General features: G+C 43.8%; 1 pseudogene; it reads left to right on the top strand.

Annotated features, from left to right (window-relative positions):
* Positions 1 to 424: 424 nt before the first annotated feature.
* On the top strand, positions 425 to 2,169 carry LOC117708141 (E3 ubiquitin-protein ligase ZFP91 pseudogene; annotated as a pseudogene).
* The last annotated feature ends 4,180 nt before the right edge of the window (positions 2,170 to 6,349 follow it).

The raw sequence follows: 6,349 nt of genomic DNA, 5'->3' as shown, positions 1-6,349 counted from the left end.
TAAAGAAAGAATTCTAGGTATTACTCTTTGTGGATGATATGAGAGTATACATAAGTGACCCCCAAAATTCTGTCAGAGAATAACTCCACTTAAAAACAGCTTCAGCGCCCGGTGGCACACGCCTTTAATCCCAGCACTTGGGAGGCAGAGGCAGGAGGATTTCTGAATTCAAGGCCAGCCTGGTCTACAGAGTGTGTTCCAGGACAGCCAGGGCTACACAGGGAAACCGTGTCTTGAAAACCAAAAAAAGTTGCCCTAGGAACCGGTGGAGGGGTAGAGGGGTGGGGGGGGGTAAGGGGGGGAAGAGGCGCTATGGAATGAGGGAGCCCGACCCTCTGGGAGCAAAGGGGGACAGGGAGAGCTGTGCCGCGGGCACCGCAGCCTCCACAGCCTGGGACGCAGGGATGGGGATGGATGAGCCCCGATGCTTGGGGAGAAGGAGGAGCTGCGATCCCCGGAGCAGCAGGACCAGGAAGGGGGCCCTCTCGCAGCTGCGGCCGACCAGGCTTCAATCTAGCTCTGGCCTGGCGCAGCGGAGGCGCCTGTAGAAACCGCGAGCAGCCACGTGCTGAGGCGATGTCCTGACCGCGGCCGCCGCTGCCGCTGTGTCCCGCCTGAGAAAGACCGAGTATCCCCCAGCCAGCAGAGGAGCAGCCCCAGCAACAGGCCTCCCGACGACGGTCCCAGGCATCAGCCCGCGGCCGCCAAGCCCCGTCTCCCGCTCAGGGCAAGAAGAGTCCAGGACTCCAGTGTATAGAAAAAATAACAACTGATAAAGAATTATGTTTTCATCTAGATCCCAAGGAAGAGAAAGAAGATGATTCTGTCCTCCCTCGGGAAGTTTCCATTACTGCAACTATACCTAGCCGGAGCTGGCACAGTAGTAGCAGGACCTCTGTCTCTCCCCTTCCAGACAGTGAGAATACTCGGAGCTCTAGGTCCAAGACTGGCTCACTGCAACTTGTCTGCAAGACAGAACCAATTACAGATCAACTTGATTATGACGTTCCAGAAGAACATCAGTCTCCCGGTGGCATTAGTAGTGATGAGGAAGATGAGGAGGAAGAAATGTTAATCAGTGAAGAGGAAATACCATTCAAAGATGACCCAAGAGATGAGACTTACAAGCCCCACCTTGAAAGGGAGACCCCAAAGCCACGGAGGAAATCAGGGAAGGTGAAAGAAGAGAAAGAAAAGAAAGTAATTAAAGTGGAAGTAGAAGTAGAGGTGAAAGAAGAAGAGAATGAAATTAGGGAAGATGAGGAGCCTCCTAGGAAGAGAGGGAGAAGGCGAAAGATGACAAAAGTCCACGGTTACCCAAAAGGAGAAAAAAAGCCTCCAATCCAGTATGTCCGTTGTGAGGTGGAAGCATGTGGGACTGTTCTTGCTCAGCCTCGCTATTTGCAGCACCACATTAAATACCAGCATTTGCTGAAAAAAATATGTATGTCCCCATCCCTCCTGTGGACTTCAGGCTCCAGAAACAACTTTTGCGACATGCGAAGCATCATACAGACCAGAGGGATTATATCTGTGAATATTGTGCTCGGGCCTTCAAGAGTTCCCACAATTTGGCAGTACACCGGATGATTCATACAAGCGAGAAGCCATTACAATGTGAGATCTGTGGATTTACTAGTCGACAAAAAGCATCTCTCAATTGGCACATGAAGAAACATGATGCAGACTCCTTCTACCAGTTTTCTTGCAATATCTGTGGCAAAAAAAAAATTGAGAAGAAGGACAGTGTAGTGGCACACAAAGCAAAAAGCCACCCTGAGGTGCTGATTGCAGAAGCTCTGGCAGCCAATGCTGGCGCCCTCATCACCAGCACTAACCCAGAGCCCCTGACACAACCTGCAGATGGTCAGGGGCTTCCTCTTCTTCCTGAGCCCTTGGGAAACTCAACATCTGGAGAGTGCCTACTGCTAGAAGCTGAAGGGATGTCAAAGTCATACTGCAGTGGGACAGAACGGGTGAGCCTTATGTCTGACGGGAAGATCTTTGTGAGAAGTGGCAGCAGTGGGGCTGGTCATGAACTCGGATATACTCGGTGCTACCACAGAGGTTCTGATTGAAGATACAGACTCTACTACTGGACCCTAGTGCAAAGGAAGACTTTGGGCACTGGGGCAGTGCAGACTTTGTGTTTAAAAGATAAAAAGGACAAAAAAAGTAAAGCATTTAAAAACCTAGTAAAATAACTGAAGGGCCTCTTCTTTGCATTGTGGATCACAACACACACACCCACACACACACACACACACCATCCCCATTCCCTGAACTCCTTTTCCTCATCCTTAAAATATTGATGTAGCCTTTACCAGAAAGGTTGATAAAAAAGCAGCAACATACTAGGTTCTAGCCAGCAGCAGACTTCCTGCTCATTGGCAGATCTCTTTTTTTCCAACCTATAACTTTGATGTGCTCTGGATCAGCTTTGAACTCATAATAGTATATTACTATCATCTAAATCTTTTCTCCTCTACTACTGTCCTATGGCTCTGGCTTCTCCCCACTGCAACAACCAACACTTATCCTCAAATATTATATAATTCTATTTTCTGGAGGCTGGCAGCTTGACTTGGCACTTTAGGGCCCCTTGGCAGGATGCTGTTAAAACAGCACATATCTCTCACCCCTCTTCCATTACTCACTGGGTTTGGGGAAGGAAGGATACATGGGGACCACCTCCTTCCCTTTCAGTGGATCCCAGCGCCTCAGTTCCCCCCATGTCTGAACCTCCATAATGCTCCTAATGGTGCTCACTTGCTTGGAAGCAGGCTCCCAAGAGAGGGGACTGCCCTCTGTACAGTCTTTCTGGCTGTAAGATAGGGCTCTCTGTCAGTGAGAAAAGTCCCAGGCTAATGGCAGAAATTTGCACTTTGAACATGTGTGTTTTGTGTTGTGGAACCTGAGATTCCTTATTTATTAATGGAAAGTCTTATTTTGGTGGGGGAGAGTCTTTGTTGCTATGTTTTGTGGGGCTGGGAGAGTAGATTATTCTGACATGGGATCCTTCCTACAAGAGGTATTCTGAAGGCAAGGCTTAGAAGTTAAAGAAGCACAGCCAGCCTCTAAAATCATAGTTCTCCAGTGGCCTTTAAAGAAAGCTGGTCCTCAGCACTAACAGAGTCACTTCAGTAGCCTAGTGCTTTTTTGAAGCCTTAGGAAAGTTTGATAGGTTTGTGGTAACTAGTGTGCTCTTGGAGATTTTAAGAGCATTCGAGATACAAGAATCTTGAGGGGATGAGGAATGTTGGTCAAGGTCTGGATCACAAACAAAAGAATTTCTTCTGTGAATTTATCTTCTCTTGTCTTCACCATTTCTTTGCATATATATCCCTGCTGGCCCCTTGTGTTGATTTTGGTTTTTGTTTTGTTATTGGTCATTCCAGCTCTCAGTTAGTGGAAGACCAGACCCTGTTATTCATGAAGGAACAAAATCTAAAAGTTTTAGAGATTTGGTTAAGAGTAAACTGTTCTGTCTTATGTCCTCTTTAGAAGAGAGAAAGCTTCAATAACAAAAACAAAAGCAAAAATCTGTACGATAATGTTTTTTTTTGGGGGGGGTTCCCTGGAATTATATATTTTCCTCTGAGTAGAGACTTTAATGCCTTGTGGATTGTTTATTACTGTCATTGGGAGACAGGGATCCTGTTTTTACATGCTTATACCTCTCAGAAAACTAAAACCCTAATTGAACTCATTTGAAAATTAGAAGTGCAGTTCTTCCCTGTGTACTTCAGAATCAGCCATTGAAGACTTGGCCAGTTGTTGTCAGAAACACATGATGACTATTGGGAAAAAAAAACAACCAGCTTTAGCAATGTGGGTAGATACAAAATTAACTCAAACAAACCAGTAGCCTTCTTCCATACACAGGACAAAATGGCTTTAAAAATTAGGGAAATAACACCCTTCACAATAGTCAAATAATATAAAATATCTTGGTGAAACTGTAACCAAGCAAGTGGAAGATCACTATGAGAATAATGCCAAGTCCCTGAAAGAAGAAATTGAAGATGATCTCAGAGGGGGAAAAGCTCTCTGATGCTAATGGAAGTGTAGGATTACTATAGTAAAATGGCCATTTTACCAAATGTAATCTCCATGAGAAGTCCAACTCAACTCTTCTCAGATAGAGGAAGAGCAGTTCTCAACTTCATATGGAATAATAAAAATAACCCAGGACTGCAAAAACAATCCTGAACCAAAAAAAAAAAAAAAAAAACCAAACATTTTTGTGGGAATCTTCCTGACCTCAAGGTCTACTAAAGATCAATAATGATAAAAGCCACATGGTATTGGTAAAGAGACAGACTAGTTGATAAATAGAATAGAATCCAAATAGACCCAAAAATATACCTGCATACCTATGGTCATTTGATCTTTGACAAAGAAGCCAAAACCATACAGTAGAAAAAAGACAGTATCTTCTACAAATGGTGCTGGTCTAACCTGAAGTCTGCCAGTAGCAGAATGTAAATTGATCCATTTCTATCTCTTTATATGAAGCTCGAATCCAAGTAGATCGAGGACCTCTACATAAAACAAGATACACTTCCGGCACACAGACCTCTAGCTCCTACTTAGGAGACATGATGTCATTGGTCTCCTCCAACGACACAGCCAGGAGGCCAAGCAATTTAAGCAGCCACTCCAAGGCTAGCCCCACAGCAGTACAGGTTCAAGCTGATTACTGCATTTCTCCATGGGCCAAATATGGTCAGACACTGTAGGCTGCTGAGGAACAAGAGTTGGGGAGGCCTCAACTCCAAACTCAAGGCAGGTGGAAGTGAGCAGTGAGGAAGGCTGTTTCCTGCCTCCACCTTCTCAAATTATTTTATGAGTGTTTCTTTTATGAATGTGGGTGCTCTTGCATTTGGGACATAGATGTTTACAAGGAGACGTCCTCTTGGTGCATTTTCCTTTAATGAACATGAAGTGTTCTTCCCAATCTCTTTTGCTTACTTTTGGTTGGAAATTTGTTAGTAGATATTAGACTGGTTTCTATATTTTCCTTTTTGGTCCATTTGCTTTATAACCTTTGTTTTTCAGCCATCTACTCAGAAGTAATGTCTATCTTTGTTGCTCAAATGTGTTTCTTGTATACAGCAGAATGATGGGTTCTGTTTATACATCCATTCTGTGAGCCTGAGTCATTTTATTAGGGAATTGAGTTCGTTGATTGTTGGGAGCTGACTTTTAGCAGAAAGCGGCTATCAGCTTTGCAGCCATCTTGAGCCATATACCTGACAAGAGAGTTGGATTACAATAGCCTACAACAACTGAGCACACTCTGATAACATCTTGCTTTACATACCCAGGACTTTCCTTGAGTGTGTGAGATTAAAGGTGTGTGAGATTAAAGGTGTGTGAGATTAAAGGTGTGTGAGATTAAAGGTGTGTAATTTAAGAGTGTGGCTTAGAGATCAGATTTAGAGACAAGACCTAATGGCATGATTAAAGTCGTGAACCAAAAGGCATGGCTTAGAAGTGAGACATATAAAAAGAGAGAACAATTTGGAGTAACAGAGATTCAGACACTAGAGGTAGGAATAGACATTAGACACTCGGAAGAGAACAACGAGAGGAGTAGAACTAGGAACTAGGAACTCAAGACGCGGGACTTGGACTAGTAAGAGAGACTGAAGAATCAATGGGATTGAAACACACTCTGTCTGGTCTCCATTCTTCGAGTCTGTCCTCACTCTCTCTCTTGCTGAACCCAGACCCTCAGACTGGAGCAGCAGCCTGGGCCAGGAAACAGTGGAGTGGAGAGGGCTGCAACATTTTAGGCCGCCCAAAGTGGGCCAGCCTAGGCCCCAACATTTTTTGGCTCCCAAACGTGGGACTAGTGCAGTTCTCAACAATTGATCTTGAGAGATATTAATGGTCAATATTTTCTAATTCCTGGTATATTTTTCGTGCTAGTGTGTATATGTATGATTCTCTTCTTTTGATTTTAGTGATGTGGAATCATTTATTCCTTATATTTCCTTGAGTGTAGTTAACCACTTAGTATTGGAATTTTCTTTCTAGTATCTTCTGACCGGCTTGCTCTTAGACTTTTTTTTTTCTCCCCAAGTAGTTTCTCCTAGTATACCTAACAGTTATCAGCTACTCATTATGTAGGTTATGTTAACCTGTGTGTAAGAGTAATCATCCGGCCTCAGGGTAGTGTTATAAAACAGAATGTATACAGTTTAACTAGATTTCCCACTTGTATATCTGCCTTGTCGAGTATATGTAAAAAAAAAAAAAAAATTGCAAAGTATCCAAGAGAATCAAAGTAAAGGTTTGATGAAGGAAGTTTTGGTGAATTTCAACATTTACTATTCAGATA

This window comes from Arvicanthis niloticus, chromosome 5, assembly GCF_011762505.2.
Source record: "Arvicanthis niloticus isolate mArvNil1 chromosome 5, mArvNil1.pat.X, whole genome shotgun sequence".
In the NCBI taxonomy this organism is placed as follows: Eukaryota; Metazoa; Chordata; class Mammalia; order Rodentia; family Muridae; genus Arvicanthis; species Arvicanthis niloticus.
The sequence above is the reverse complement of the archived record's forward strand: the minus strand, read 5'-3'. Positions and strand labels throughout refer to the sequence as shown.